At 34.2% G+C, this 17,233-nt stretch overlaps 1 protein-coding gene across 1 annotated transcript in view; it reads right to left on the bottom strand.

Moving 5' to 3' along the window:
- The window catches only part of Sgcz (sarcoglycan zeta), a 789,755-nt gene that overhangs the window by 668,621 nt on the left and 103,901 nt on the right, over window positions 1-17,233 (bottom strand). The gene's annotated exons all lie outside the window — the stretch shown is intronic.

Raw genomic sequence — 17,233 nt, 5'->3', positions numbered from 1 at the left:
GTCTCTGCTTCTGAGTTGATTCCACACCCACTGAAAAACAATTATTTGGATGCACACACTACATCATTTAATCATACTATTCTTTGATCCATCTTCACATGCACTAGCCAAATAAGAATCCAAAAAATAAAAATAAAAAAAATAAAAATAAAAATAAAAACTCCTTCCCCAAATCTCTCCTATATGTAGGCTCTCAATCATTTTTGGATTACAGGGATACTCTCTACCTCTCTCTGAAGGACTTTATTTTCTGTGTGTCCTTTCTTTGTGGAGAATTATTATTATGACCAATAATAATTATTATGATCAATTATTCTACCAGCTAGATGAAATCCAACCACACAAGTGAATGTCTAAATTTTGGATCTTGCATATTTCCTAGTAAGAATGAGGTATTTTTTAGTCGTCTTATGGCAAGCACTGGAGATAAGGAATGATATTATTATATTTATATTATTATATTTAATAAGGCCTTAGACAGAAGAATGTGAGTTTTGGATTCCAAATGGGACTCATTGCATGCTATATAGGCCTTTCTTCAGTTAGTTGATATGTTAAATTGAATTAGTCACTAATAATTACCATAACAAAACTAATGAACTTGTACAAATTCATAAAATCAGGATGTTTATTTAGCACATACATCAGGACACTCAAAGAAAGTGATATCCTCTGAGCTCTGTGATGACCACAATGTAAATGAACATAGTAAAAATCACACAGGAAGCCAAGAAGAAAGGGAATAGCCACACTTACTCTGTTATCAGCCACCTCTTGTGAGAAATCATTCAAGTACCTTAATTCCTCCCAAGGTCTATGTCTCTTGCACTTCCATGAACTGCCTCCTTTGCCCTAGTTCTTAAATGTCTTCCTACATCTTAAAATCATGATACTCAGGACTGTTTCTAAGCCATGATCTCTGAAGGGACATTCAGTCAAGCCATAGCAAAAACACAGCATTTGTGCTTCTACTGTCTCAGGAGTTTACAATGAGTTTTAAATCTCACTAAATAAAATAGCCTTAGAAAGTACATGTGGCCAACACATCATTCCTCAAAACCGTTAACTCGTGATCCCGCTAAGTGTAGTAAAGTCCACCCATCAAAAACTCAGGGGTGTTTTGTCTGAGGCTGAGAGACCACAACTCTTTGTTTTTCATCACACTTTGATGTAAACGTGGAGAAATCTAGATGGGAGGTATCACTGCTAATATACCTACTGTAAAGACAGAATTAGGACAGGTTCTCCAAAACTCAAGGTTGCCTTTTCTCTATGCATTGCTTTCAGCATACTTTGATAATATTGGTGGTTAAGATAAATTCTGGCAGCAAAGCACATTTTGGTGGTTTCAAGGGATTTTTGGATGAAGTTATGGTCAGTGGCTTGTCTTTAGAGAAAATTTCTTATACAGGGTACATGAAATAACTCATTAGGAAAAAAACAGCATTAGTTTAGTGATATGGATTTTACTTTCAGATGTACTGATGTAAATTTCCTCTCATTTAAGATTCAACTAAGCTTATAACACACTAAAACTCAAAAGCTTAGAAAATGGTACTGAAGATGAGAATCGAGATGTTAAATTAAAATGTCATTTTCTTCAAGCAAGATGTTGGTATTCCTATGATATGTATTTGTGAAATTTCTTGCAACTTACCATATAAATTAGCATTAGACATTCTTCTGGACCTTTTTTCTAACACTGACTGGGATAATAAATTGTTTTGGTCACTTAAATTACCATAACAAAAACAAACGAGCTTAGGTGTCAACATAAAGGGATGTTTATATAGCTCACATTTAGGCCACTAGTGTCAGCTGAGCTCTGATGACCTCAATGCAGATGGACACAGAAAAGATCACACAGGAAACCAAAGAAGGTTTCTAATTTCTAGTTACTAACCTTACTACAGAGTTTATGTGACATCTTTTTTCTCATCTCATGTTCATGCAGCAGGGAAAATATAAAAGAAAGACAGTAATATCCACAATATTTACTGTACTTCTCATATATTTCTTAAAAAAACACTCTCACCGAATACAGAAATGATCTCACATTAGAATGCCATTTTCTGAGTATGCACATTCTGTCCAATGCCTGTGATATTTCATGCACGTTGTTTTGATTATATTATTGATCAGTCATGTTTTACACAAGGAAATTAGGTAAGAAACATATTTTACTTTGTACATTCAATAAGCTTATATTGTGATGTGAGCTCTCCCAACTATGGCTTAAGAATAAGTTACTTAAGCAAAACTTAAAATTCAATTGCTCTTTTCCAATTATTGTGAAATTCTATTTAAATGTGTTATTTTTAAAATATGAACATACCTTTTCTGTAACCATTTCAGAAAAGTCTGTTCTATTTTTTTGTTACAAAATGATTTTGGTTCTCTTTCTTCAATAAAGATCAATTGCAATATATATTTCACAAAATGGAAACATTATGGAATAAATTTTAGAGACAAGATTTTTTTAGATATAATGAATAATATTTTCATAAAATATCCATTAGAAACAAAACAGGAGCATAAGAGGGCCACCGTCTAAAAAACACAGAGCCAAGAAAGAATATTGCTCTGTCTTGATACATGAATGTCCCTTTTTCCTTATATGCTATATCATGCTCTTTGAAGTGCATGTCATGAAACATACATATCAGTCTTATAGATCAGCCCAAGATTTAAGGGTGCAGTGCCTCCAAGCCTTCGTCCAAGTACAGTCAATGGCATAGCTTTGCTTCATGTGGCATCTGCAACAATAATCATAAGCTAAAGATATTTTACCTTTAGCTTTTCTTTTGTAAGTTATGGGGAATTGAAAGATGGCACTTAGAAAAAGTTTTTATTTACTCTTCTAGTTATTAAAAACCTTTGATCTATACTTGTGTCCATGTAAGTCACTCGCAGGAAATGTACTTCATTGTCATTACCAATAGAAGAAAAATGTTAAAGGCACTGAAAACTCGCCTTTAAAATGTTGGTTATTTACCATAGATTTATATTATAAATATTTAGTCTATATCAACAAAACTAATGATATAATCTGTATATATTTTGCTGTTTCTTTTGCTTATTTTTTATTTAATTTTTTGTAACAGTCTCAATATGTAAACCAGGCTGGTTTTGAACTTAAAATCCACTGGTCCCATCTTCCCACATACTGGGATTGCTGGAATATACCACCATACAAAACTACAGATAGACTGTTCAATAATTTGACGTAATCATTCATATATAAAACCCATAGTTAGAGGATATTTATTCCTTTAATTTAGCTATCTCCTTTTAGTCTATTGTTAGAACAAGTGGATTATATATGAGCAGATATTCTAACGAGCATAATATTCATTTGACTATTTCTCCTGCCTGACTAGAACTTAGACAACTAAAATTTAATTATTGAATTAAATTAATACATACTTTTTAATGACTGTTTTAGTCAGTGTATTAGTAACTTGTCTTATTGCTTTGAGAAAATATCTGACAAATATGACTTTCAGGGGGAAGCATTTTTTTTTATTTATAGTTTGAGAAGAAAAGTCACTCACTGTAGGGGGAGTCTTGACAGGAAACTCTGATGTGGTTGATAATACTCTTTCTATAGTTAGGGATCAGAAAGTGCCAACTCATTTTGTGACTCACTTGGTTGTTCATACTCTTTCTGCAGTCAGAGAGCAGAAAGTGCTAACTCATGGTGTGATTCACTTGACTGATCACACTCTTTCTGTAGTCAGGAAGAAGAAAGTGTAACTTGTGGTGTGACTCGCTTGGCCAATCACACTCTTCCTGTAGTCAGGAAGCAGAAAGTGTTGACTTGTGGTGTGACTCACTTTCTTCCTTTTAATCTAGTCTAAATCCCCAATCCATGAAACGGATCTACCTATAGTCACAGTGAGTTTTCCTACTCTACTTACCTACTCTAAGTAATTCCTCACAGGTATACCAAGAAGCTTGATTATTAATAATTCTAGATTCAGTCATTGGCAATTTTATCCATCACAGCCAGTATCACATATTATTGATGTGATAAAAATAACTAAGAATTTAATGAAGGACAAACTGATTCTGGTTCAGAGTTTGAAAGGTAATCAACCTATGATAGACATGAAGTCAGGAACACTGGAATGGCCCACAGAGTTAAAATGTTGCAGAGAGTGAGCAGAGATTGACTGCATTTCTTATTTTCTTTCCTTTTTGTTCTACAGCCTCTGGAGTGAAGTAGTTCACACTCTGGGGAGGCATCTCCAGCTTGGTTAATTCTTCATGAAAACACCTGTTAGAAACAAGCATTCATACTATGTTGATCTAAGCACTTCATAGATCAGTTAGATGGTAACCCAGATTAACATTCCCAGGGTTGGGAGTAGAGTCCAGTTACTAACATGCTTGATGAACACGGAGAAAGTCCTTAATTTGATCCCACACTGCATGCATCAAGCACTGAAGTAGATGCCAGGAAGGAAAGACAGGAGGACAAGAACTTTAAGGTAAACCTTGGCAATTTGAGGCTGGTCTGAGGTATGTGAAGCCCTCTCTAAAAATATAAACAAAACCAGACAGCATCCTCTAAAATTTCCAAGACTGACACACATCATTCTCTTCTTCATTTTTAAAATACATGACAAAAAATAATTTTTAACTAGTAGTGATATTCCTTCAATAAAGAACACTTTACTTTTGTCAAATTTATAGTAAGATTGAGAAGTAAAACAGAATATAACTGAGAATTCTGGCTTTAAGTTCCTCATAAACATGACTCTGTGACTTTTGATGTATTTGTCCTTAAATGAAATGCTTAATCTCTGTGGGTCGAATTCTCACCCACAAGTATATTGCCAAGAACTGAGGCAATAGACAGAAAGTGCTTACAGCAGTGGCTTACACTTAGGGAGTACTTAATAATATTAGGCATTGTATTTTATCAGCACAGCTGTCAAAATTTGGGACTGCTGGTTTAATTTGTGGATGAAGTTATTGCTGAGTGAATTCGTATTTTGTTCAGAGGAGAATTAATAAGGAAGGAACAATTCAGCTTTTAGATATTGTTTGACAAAATATGGGACACACATATGGCATTTGCTAATACAGTTCTCACCCCACCTAAATTCAAAGTCTGTGGACTAATGCGATAAAGAAAACTGTTTGAAATTTATATTTGGACTCATATCTCATTACTCAACATTTTCTTATTGCTGACTTTTCATTTATAGCCAGAGTACATTTAAAATGGAAATCTATTTCTCAGGGAAAAATATTGGCTGAATTTTACAGTTTGCAGGCAAAGGTCATAAGGTCATAATATCCTTAAGAAGAAAATGCAATTTATCACAATTTCCCATTTATTCAAATACTAAGCCAAAGATGATAAGACATGTAGTGATGACATACAGAAAATACATATTTCAGTCAAACCATATGCCTATTCTTAAAATTAACACCCTTAAATGTAGTTCTCAAGACAAGTCAGTGTCTATGGATTTCTCCACATTTGGACATCATGGTGATATCTGGCAATAAATCTTATTAGCAAAACTCAGTAGGGGATGGGGGACCTTTAAGCCCCACCCTAAAAAGATCTTACGAGGTAGTAAACAGGAGGTACTGAGTCCAAACCAATGCCTACACCTCAGAAACACAGTTCAGACTTAAGTGTGCCCTAAAAGAGCTCTCATCTTAGTAATTAAGTAGAAGATTAAGAGACAGAAAAACTGATTAATCAGGACTTTAGTATGGAAGAGCTTAAACGGAGGCCAAGAAGGAAGGAAAACCCAAGGGTTGCTAAAATGCAAACAGACGGTTAACAGTGTATAGGTCAGTAACAGACCTGGCTGGGGACTAATCACACCAACACCAGTTTTCCTCCCCTTTGCATCTTCATGCCAAAGAGGTACAAAAGACTCTGAACAGTAAAAAAGGTTGCATAGTTAATTTAAGAGACTAGAAAATTAAGAGTGAATTTCCAGGGGATGCGACAAGTGTCCAAAGTAAATCTGAACATCTTCATTGAGGATGACAGGTGACCTCATATTTTCCGTGAATAATTAAGGCTGATTACTTTGATTCTGCATGTTCAATTTGTGACATCTACTTGATTGACAATGACACAGTTAGAAGAGAAAATAGTGTTATTCTAATAACTGTTTTCATATTAGAGTGTTTGGCTTAATTACCATAGACATATTTGAATTGATAGGGTAGCCATTTTTCTTAAGGAGTTCTTGCTTTTTTTAACCCTTTTCAACAAAGGTGGGCAGGAGGATAGTTATACACAGTCAATACATTTTCTGACCAAGATAATTAAATAAAAGGTTCTTCCAAATATAGGGAAAATAGGTAATATTTTTCAATATTTTAAAAAATTATTTATTTTACTTTTTGAGATTATTGTTTAACTACACCATTACCCTCTACTCTTTCCTCCCTTCAAATATTCCCATATATGCCTCCTAGCTCTTTTTCTAATTCATGTCCAATTTTCCTTGCCTATTGTTACAAAACACACACACACACAAACACACACACACACTGCTAAATAGATAATCACAACAAGCTCTTTGTTAGACATCATATACTTCAGACACAGGGCCGAGAGGCTCCTGACCTGGAAAGGATTCAGTAATTTTTACATTTGCTTTCCTTTAATTAAATCCTCACCATTCCAGAAGAATGGTGAGGATTTAATTACAATTACATACTGAGATGTGACACTTTCAATAGATATGCTGCAAATTTTATCTGATATATGCTTCAAGTACACTTGAATTAAAATCCAAATATACATTATAAATCAGAATTGCTGGATCACTTCATGAAAGATCATATCTGAATTCTGGCATGAATCTTTCAAGATACCTGCCAGATATGAAATTCAAAATCTTTAGACAAGGATTGGAGAAAGGCACACTCAGTAAAACACTAGTCACACATGCATGTGGACCTGAGTTTACAATTTTTCAACACATCTAAAAATCCCTGAACAGTGGCACATGCCTATAACATCACAAATTGGGGAGCAGACATAACAGAACACATGAAGGTCTTTGGTTAGGCAGTACAGCAGAATCTGTGAGGTTCGAGTTCACTGAGTAACAATGCCTCAATTAGAAATAAATAATAAACTAATATATAAAACCAGCAACAATAATGGAAAGGCATTTGATATGTGTCAACTTCTGACCCACATCTGTCCACATTAGCAGATGCACCACATGTATGCACACAGCCCCATGCTAGCAAATACACATCTTTAAAAAAGGTAATGCTATCATTATTACTCACCCCACTACAATGTAGGCCCACAGCCATAAATATTCATTACTGTGCAAACAGTCATCCAAAGACCACTGTTTATACCCAAGACCTGAAGATTGTGTATATAAAAAGTAGCATAATTTGATCAGTAAACTTACCAAACTTACAGTCATAGTATATAAATACCATGAGGCTTAGTAAATGTCACCTTAGAAAGTATTCTAATTTTCTAATATTTGATATGAACACCGGACTCAGTGACAACTATGAGCTGCTATCTCCAGTCCTAATTTTAACATTGTTAACTGTTCCACCTGGATTAGTAGGCTCAATCCTTAGAAAACTGAATCTAACACGGGATACAATAACTATTGCTTTCCAGTTTTCAGTGGTTACATGAAAATGTGTCTTTACTTCTACTGCTGAACCACTAAAGGATGCTCATTTAGTGTTTACCATTATTTGGAAGTGAGAAATAATTTAATGAAATATAGCCAGCTTGTGAATTGAAGGAGAAAAGGGAAAGGAGAAAAAAAAAATCTCATTTGCATATGCTGAATGAATATTCATTGTTTTTCATGCAGAGAAGAGAAATAAATTCTTCAAGATGCTTTGTACAATGACATCTGGATACTTGAGAACTAAAAGACACCTGCCAATGGTAAATTCATTTTATCAATCTTCTTAATATGATTCTTAATGCAAAAAATGTAAGGACTAGGAAAACTACATTTCTTTTTTAATTGCTTTAGGCCATATCTTAATTTCTGTGTATTATAAATTAACCAAGCTGTAAAATCCATTTCACAAGAAGAGAATTGACACAGGCATTACTATGTTTCAGAAAGGAAAATCAGTCAGAGATTTCAAGGAACCAGTTTCTAGTTCTTGAATTGTACTGCTAATAGCAAATAAAGACATTTAAACAAAACTTAACCGTCTACAGAATATTGTTTGAAGACTAAAGATCACTAGCAGTCACACATCACACATGTTACACAGGGGTACTTACTATCACATTGTCCAGGGACTATCACACCTTTCTTTGTAGTTGCTTTGACTTTTTGTTGTTGTTTTTTTGTTTGTTTGTTTGTTTTTGTTTTTGTAGGTGAGTAAGCCTTTGTCAGAAAAAAAAAATCCCTACTTAAAATCTCAAACAGGCCTTGGTAGTTCATGCTCTTTGGTAATAATAAAAATCCAATAAACACTTCTCTGTGACTTGAAAAAGTATTAGGCTTTCTTAGACCGAGGTAACATCATATACCATGTTTGTATTGGTTTATGTTAGAGCCCTTGCTAGCTCTCACAGAACTTCATGTATGTACAAACCTAAGTGGTGGCTCCTGTGTGAGCTCTGAGTCATAATATTCGCCTCCAGAAACTGAAGGTGAGTCATCTAAGTCCATAGAAGGGGATGTTTGATAGATCAATTCAGAACTGTGCTTTCATATTCTATCCGGCACCAGGAGAGTGTTGTATTTCATATTTTACACACACAGAGCCAAAGTTCACATTTTGGTGGCATGTTCAGCATAATTATTGCTTAAAATGGAAACCAGAGCTTATTTTCTATTAATTTTACCAGTGATAATACTCCTGTAGGAAAAGTAAATATCTGTAATATTAATTGAGATGCATAATTTCCTAATTTTGTATTTGCTTTAAATTAGAAGTTGATTTTTCTTCCTCTGTTGGGAAATTGTAGCCTAGTACCACAAACTTATTGTGCCTTAAAATGAAAAGTTGTGCTTCATTGTATTATTTTATCCTTCTGGTCAATTAATTTGAGGTAATTTGATATGGTAACCAAAAAGAAAATTTGAAAATTGATCTCAGAATTTTCAGCTCTCTGAAAAATGGTCTTTTCATTAAACATTCTGCATATATATTTCATGCATTAATTAAGATGTGAACTTAGAAGAATATAAAAACATTTCATTGTCAATGATTAATATTTTAGTATCTCATGCCTACTAGAGCCTTTATTTAGCAACATAAAAAAGTGCACAACACATAGGTAGGAGAGATCTCTTCTTCAACTAAAATTTTGATACCTATGTAAAAACCAGGCTGATTTACAATACTAACTAATGCAAAACACAAGAGATGAAAAATAATAAATTAAGGACAGGACAGTTGGATGGAATATGACATGCATCTCCTTTTCTTTTGGAGAATCTCTGAAGAGATGTCTGAGCTGGAACCAACAGACATGAAAAAGCTTATCTTATGTAATGAGTTATAAAAAGAAAAAAGAAACAGACATAAAAATGCAGTTAATTAAAGAAAGACTAGAACATTCCAAACACATGGAAGGAACTGAGGTGGCAACACTGTACATAGGAGTGGAACCTGAACTAAACCAGGATCTCAGTTCTCACACTGTTTACACCATCAGCTCTGCAGAGTAAATCTGTAAGACTCACTTGTCCTGTAAACACATTATGAGAAAAATGTTTTCATCACAAGTTATGTCGAATTTTCATCCATTTAGTATACTTTCCATTTGTATCTTACTAGGTTTATTTTTACATTTGTAAATTATTGTTTAATACTTTAAATGCATTTTAGCTATTTATTTTATTTTAGGCAATAAAAAACTAGATCCTTAACTACATAGGACTTCATGTGTTTTTGCAAAATAAATATCCACTCTCCACAATCTCCCAACTTTTTCTGTTACCATGTAAAGCTCACTAGACTGAAAATCCCTGTCAACTCTCATGACACTTAGGTGTCCTATGCATAAGTTTTGAAGGGAGCAAGCAAAGTTTACACAGGATAAGGGCAATCACGGTTTACATTTCAAACCTTTTTAATTTTTAATGAATTGCAATTTCAGAGCTGACAAATCAAACACAAAATAAATTTATTCTTAGAGACTCAATAATTTGTATTCCTAGGAAAATCTAACTGAAACTATGGCACCTCTGTAAAAATCAGGCTGATTTTCAATAATAACCAAGTTTTGTCATAATAAAATTTATTTTGTGAACTAAATTTAAAGCTGATAAACTGATTCTGGAGATTTAACACCTCCGTACTTTGGCCAATTAATTCTTAACTGACTTTGAGAGGTGTGGCAAGAGACAGAGTGTGCACTGCCTTTCAGCAATGTCAACTTAACATCAGGAGCTTTATTCAGTAGTTGAGGAAACAAACTCAGCTGGCTCCTCTCATAAGAGGAATAATTCATTTCGCTCCAAGAGCATTTGTGAACTGAAAAATCATACAATCAATTCCCAAACTTGAACACTCTCTGCTTTACAAGGAGGAACTTCTGGCAATGCTGGGAGGGCCATAGGCAAAAACCAGAATTGTCCCAAGCAGACATGAATGTATAATCTTTTAAAAATGAAAAGTATGCCTAGAAAGCCTTTGGTCTTACACTTTATAGTGTGAAAGACATTAAGCTATATTAATTATAAACATCCTTATGAAGCAGCATAAAGCATACTATGTTCTTCTAATATAAAAAATAAAAATCACCCAGAAGATAACAAAGGAAAAAAATTTATATGATGTTAGGATTAAGATAATGCTTTAGACATAAAACCAATAACAAACTTAAACTATAAAAGGGAAGAACACATTTTAGGTTAAATTAAAAATATATTCTCTATAATAAATATCGAAAAGGAAATATGAAAGGCAATGTATGGTGATGGGAGAAAGTATTGCAAGCCACACATCTAACATAAACCTCTAAAGTGAATCCTCCATTTAAAGTCAATAACCAAAAGAAACAGCATTGAAAATTGAGTTCACTATATGAAGAAATGACTATAATGGCTATAATTGAAACAATTGACAATCACAAATCCTACAGGGGAAGCAAAAAGTAATCTTCATTCATCACTGAAAGCTGATGTCATGGGAATTGATAAAAGAATACTTGAAGATAATTGGTAAATTTTTATAGATCTGAATTTACAAATGAGCTTCTGCTGTAGGAAGTCCTACAGCCAGTAGTTGCCTGTCCATTGGGACGTGGCTTCTTATACTATTTATGCCTATGTAGACAATGTGTCCAGCCTCTCTTCAGTTACTGATCTCCATTCTAGCAGAGGATTCTGATTTGTGAGTCCACCCCTAAATAAATAACCATCTATTTCTCAATTCTGATCTAGTGTGGGATTTCTTCTAAGAATTCTTATTCAAGCTTCCAATTTAACCCAGCAATTAATGAATCTATCAGTTAAGTGCCAAAATGATCAGAACAAAAAAAAATATCCACAGAATCATCAACTCACCAAGGTTTTCCTTTATTTATAACTATCCAGACTTGGAAACACCAATCAATATACTGTGTAAAATGATATCATTATTCCCTATTCCTTCTTGCTGCCTGCCATGTTTCACCCCAATCCAACGTGTTCTTCGACATTGGAATTAACAGCAAGTATCTGGTCTATGTCTCCTTCAAGCTGTTTGCGGACAAAATCCCAAAGACAGCAGAAAAAAAATTCATGTTCTGGGAATTGGAGATAAAGGATTGGGTTAAGATTTCTCCTTTCAGAGAATTATTTCAGGGTTTATGTGCCATGGTGGTGACTTCACATGCCATGATGGCATTGTAGGCGAGCCCATCTCTGGGGAAAAATTTGAGGATGAGAACTTCATCCTGAAGCATGCAGGCCCTGCCATCTTATCCATGGCAAATCCTGAACTGAACACAAATGATTCCTCGTGTTTTCATCTACGCCACAAGACTGAGTGACTGGATGGCAAATGTGGGCTTTATGGAGGAGAAAGGAGTAATGAACATTGTAGAAACAATAGAGGCTTTAGGTACAGAAAGACAAGACCAACAAGAGGATCACATTGGTACCTGTGAAAAACTCTAACCCTTTTGACTTGGTTGAATTTTTAACTACCAGACGGTTTTTTTCTGTAGTTCAAGAACCCCCAAGCCATATGCTTGCAATATTCCATAATATCACCTCTCACTGACGTTTTGGCTTCTATAGCTTCTTCATTCCCCTCCAAGTCTATCTGGATTGCAGAGTTAAGTCCATGGTTATGAAAAAGATCATAATAAGAAAAATATTTACAAGGTGTACCACATATGTCATTACATATCACTCAGCAATAAGAAGAAAACTGTATATACCACTCTTGGACATATGCCTAAAAGACTCCACATCTTACTACAGAGAAGCTTGCTCACCCATGCTTAAGGTTGCTCTATTCATAATAGTCATAAATTGGGCTGGAGAGTTGTCTCAGTGGTTAAGAGTGCTTGTTCTTTCACAGGGCCCAGGTTCTATTCCCAGTACCCATATGGAAGCTTACTACGTCCTTGGTCAGCAGGCATTCATGTAGTCCAAAACACTCACACACACACACACATACACACACACACACACACACAAATAAGAGTAAAATAAATCTAAATAAATCCATGGCAAGATAAGAACTAATGAGGAGGCTCCCACATTCTCTCTGGGATGGTGAGAGGAACTTGCAGACTTACGGCTTGGAGTTCCCCTCAGCTCTTGAGGACCACAGTTACAGTACAGGAGCAGAGAGCTGGTTCTCCCATGGGATCAGTGGAGCTGCTGGTGACTCTGTCTTGTAGTCATTGTACATGGATTTGATTTAATAAAATAAAACAGTCCTAAAGATTCTTACTTTACTAATGGTTAAGGTTACTGAAGTGTTTTTGAGGCATGGCTTAGGATTTTTTTATTTCTCCTACTGAGAACTGTCTGCTCATAAAAGGTACAATGCAGTACTCATCTTGATGAGCATTTGTGCACACACATGTTATATATGCAAGAATACTTTCTGTGTATTCTGCCAGGCATGCTAACCCACAGGGCTCTTCTGTCTTCACTTCCGATTGCAACATGGGAACAGTAGGTTAGAGCCGCCAGCTGCTTCAGATTTTACACAGGTCCTGAGAATCTGAACTCCCACCTACATGATTGTATGGCAAATCCTTTATCCACTGAGCCTCCTCCTTGGTCCATGGAACTTTGTTTTTTAAGTAAAAAGAAACTAAGGAATGTAGGCAAAGAATAGACAGAAGAATATTAATCTGGCTTAAGTATAAAGTCAGATGTGCCCTAGTGTAAGAAATTAAGGAAAATAATACAAAGAGGATCAAAGGTTAAAATTATGAAATCTAAAATTAATAAGAGATAAACTGAAAAAAAGTTGGCTTATTAAATAGGCTAAATATTCCTAGGGTACTGAGAAAAATAAAAGGAAAGCAGGCTACACATTAAGAAAATATAATATCCAATTAGAGACGTAAAATGCATAAATACAAAGAAAATAGAACACATTGTAACCATTGTGTACTGAGTGTCAGAAACTCTACACAAAAAGCAACACAGACAGTGGAAATATTCCTTTTAGGCTGCAATATTAAGGGTAAGATAAGAATGACTTGGCATTTTCATGATTTGTTTTAAAATCTGGACAATCCTATTTCTTGCCCAGAGTAACCTTTCTAGTGCTTCTCTAACAGAGATGAGCTGTTCCCACTTCTCAATTAGGAAATTGTCAGGAGTGTTATTATGATTTTGTCTCAACCTGTCAATTCTTTCTCAATTTAATACTCTATTTCTGGGGTCAGCCTCCAAACAATTCCCTGGGAGTCTGACTTTCCATCTAGGCCACCCAGAGATTAATTATGTAATATAGTATCTTTTTACAGTATCTCTGTTATTACAGGCTGGTCTTGGGAGCAATTGGCATTTGAAGGGACATGTTTGAACCAATAAATGGAGGTTACAGAGGCACTTTCAAAATCATATATCAGTTACTGATCTGTGAGAGGGAAAGGACATAGGAACATATTTGATGTGTATGTGTAGCCAATGCTTTCTAAAAAGAATTTGAGCAAAGACAGTTATTCATATATTTAGAGAGTGTTAAAAGTATAAAATAAATTATCTTGAGCAATTTTAACCATTTGAAATGGCAAAGAGAGAGTGTTCTGTGTGCTCTTCCCAAAATGTTTCTATAAACATTTTATTAAGGAATTGATGTTGATATAGGCTAGCTAATAACAATATATTAACATCTCTCAATTTGAGCTTAGCAAGTGTAAGTTCTGATTCAAACTGCCACCCAATTAAAACTTTTCTGTTTTGTAGTCACAAATAGCAGGTAAATACAAATGAATTCTTTGCAAACACTTTTTGTCTTAGACAGAAAATGAGCAGTGGTTGTTGCTGTTCTTGAGATATCACCAAACTGTCATCAGATGTTTGAAATTGTTTTTCCTTTATGTCCCAACGAAATGAAAAAGCCTATTTTATCAAATTATTACTAATTGCTTGTCATTTCAAACTCTTTTGCCAACCCGATATTGTTTAATTACCACCTTTGCTATGAAATTATTTTCTGTTATCAGCCATTCATATTCATATGAAAAAAGTTTGTACATGCCTTTGAACATTTTCCTATTAATTAGGTGTTTGCTATTGGCTGCAAGTATTCTTTGTGTATTAAATTAACGAAGACTATTGACACTCACTTCCTTGACTTTGTTCGTTAGTTTTCTACTGCAATTGTTCCTAATTATGGTCAAATTCCCCAGTCTTACAAATCGCTTCTCAGTTTTATATTTATAGCTTAAAAACATGTGACAAGTTCCCAGAAACAATTTTTAAAAGAAATCAAAACATTTTATTTTATTTTATCGTCTATTTTTATTTTATGTGCACATTTTGCCTTCATGTGTATCTGTGTGAAGGTGTCAGAACTTTTGAAGAAGGAATTGCCAACAGTTGTGAGATGATACGTGGGTACTGGGAATTGAACCCTGGTCCACTGGTAGAGCAGTCAGTTCTCTTAACTGCTAAGCCATCTCTCCCACCCAAGGCATTTTACTTTATACCCTTTACTTTTTATTCACTATTTTGCTGTAGCATAAAAGTAAAATTTTACTTTAACATTTTGCTAAAACTTGGCCAATCTTTTCACATAATTACTTAGTATTCCATTTTTATCATATATGTAAACATTTATTTGGAATGATTTCCAGATAATCTTGAATAGCTTTAATGTATTACTTCTTTGAGTAGCAATTTCAAACTTTACAAATTATAATGAGATTGTACTATATTTTAATGACAATGATAATTATCTGTCTCCTTTCATTATACATGTTATTTGCAAAACTCCAAATGCTTGATTTTTTTTCATATTAACATTGATAAAACTTTAATATTGTAAAGCTGCTACAGATGTTCATGAATTGGTTTTGAGGTGATAGTTTTGTTGATGTGTTTAAGCATGCATATATGCATATATATGCTTGGATAAAATTACTCTCACATCAAAAATCTCAGTTATATGTCTCAATTAAAACATAAATTTATCTTCTGTAATTTTTTCTAGGATGTATGATCCACATAGAATGAATATTTGTAAATTATTTTGATATTATGAATGGAAATTTTCCATCTACTATATTTATTACATATGAACTATTAACTTATTATTTTTCATAATTTAAAAGACAAAATTTTACTAAAATTTCTTACTTTATTACAGTTATATCTGTATCGGTGTTTCTTAGACTTTCCATATATATCATACAAAAGATCAAAAAATCTCACTAACACACGGTATCTAACCCCATTCATCTTTTTCTCTCATCTCACTGTGGAGGTGAAATTCTCTAGCAATTTTACACTAATAGTAGTAAAAAATAGTCACCATTCTCATTTCCAACTCTTCTTTGAAATCTCTATTATAATTATTATGAGGTTTTTGTGTGCCAGGGGAAAAATCTATGCCTTTCTTTCTAGCGCATTAATATTTTTGCTAAGATTTCTGAACTTAAAATATGATGCTATCATTTTCCCCTTTAACTTTCCTTATTTTAGCCCCTCCCATGCCCACTTGCTCTCCCTTTTTCAATTGCATGGCCTTTTGCCTCTTTTTCTGTGGTGTGTGTGTGTGTGTGTGTGTGTGTGTGTGTGTTAGCGTGAATTTCATTTATATGTTCTGGAATTTTGCCTTGATATATGGCAAAGATCTAAACTTGTGTTTCTAACAGGTACAATAAGATTTTATCACATGGTTTTTTGTTTTGCTTTGTTTCTATTGTTGTTTTTTTGTTATTGTTTTGTTTTTGTTTGTTTGCATTCAAGACAGGGGTTTTATATGTAACAGCAACTATGTAGATCAGTTTAGCATCAAACTCAGAGGTATGCCTGTCTCTGCCTACTGAGTACTCACTCTTATGATGTGTTGATATTTTACCAGAGCCTGATATGTAAGTTTATAATTTTATAGGTAGCTATTCAGAGGTAACCGTAGATTACTTTTTCTCATATAGTTTTTATAGATTTATCATTCTCTCTGTAATAAAAGTTCTAGCCTGACAGTGGTAATACACACCTTTAATCCCAGCACTCGGGAGGCAGAGGCAGGCGGATCTCTGTGAGTTCGAGACCAGCCTGGTCTACAAGAGCTAGTTCCAGGACAGGCTCCAAAACCACAGAGAAACCCTGTCTCGAAAAACCAAAAAAAAAAAAAAAGAAAGAAAGAAAGAAAGAAAGAAAGAAAAGAAAAAAGAGAGGCTGAAATGTTCTATAAGATTATTTCTGAACTGTTACAACCTTTCTTTGGACAGGGACAGTCTGAATTGCACATAGTTCTCTACACTCTACCGTTTTTAGATAATTTGCTTGAACACACTGAGCTGTTCTGGGTACTTCTCCTCTTTGAAAAGATTCCCCATTTTGTACAAGGCCATGTGTGTCTTCTGAGTTTAATTTTCTGGTACTTATGTCCACTTAGAAATTTCCATTTTATTCACTCTTTGTACTTGGACAGACATAAATAAAGCATAATTATAGAAGCCATTTAATTTCCTCTTTAGCTGTGAGTATCCTATTTCATTCCCAATCCATATGTTTGTTGAACTCTCAGAAATACCACTAGTTGTCTTTTCTTTGCCCCATCCCTTGCCTCGAGAAAATGCTTTTTACCAACTCTACATTTTATT

This window comes from Chionomys nivalis, chromosome 20 (assembly GCF_950005125.1).
Source record: "Chionomys nivalis chromosome 20, mChiNiv1.1, whole genome shotgun sequence".
NCBI classification, from domain to species: Eukaryota; Metazoa; Chordata; class Mammalia; order Rodentia; family Cricetidae; genus Chionomys; species Chionomys nivalis.
Note: the sequence above shows the minus strand (reverse complement) of the source record. Positions and strands in the feature narration are given on the sequence as shown.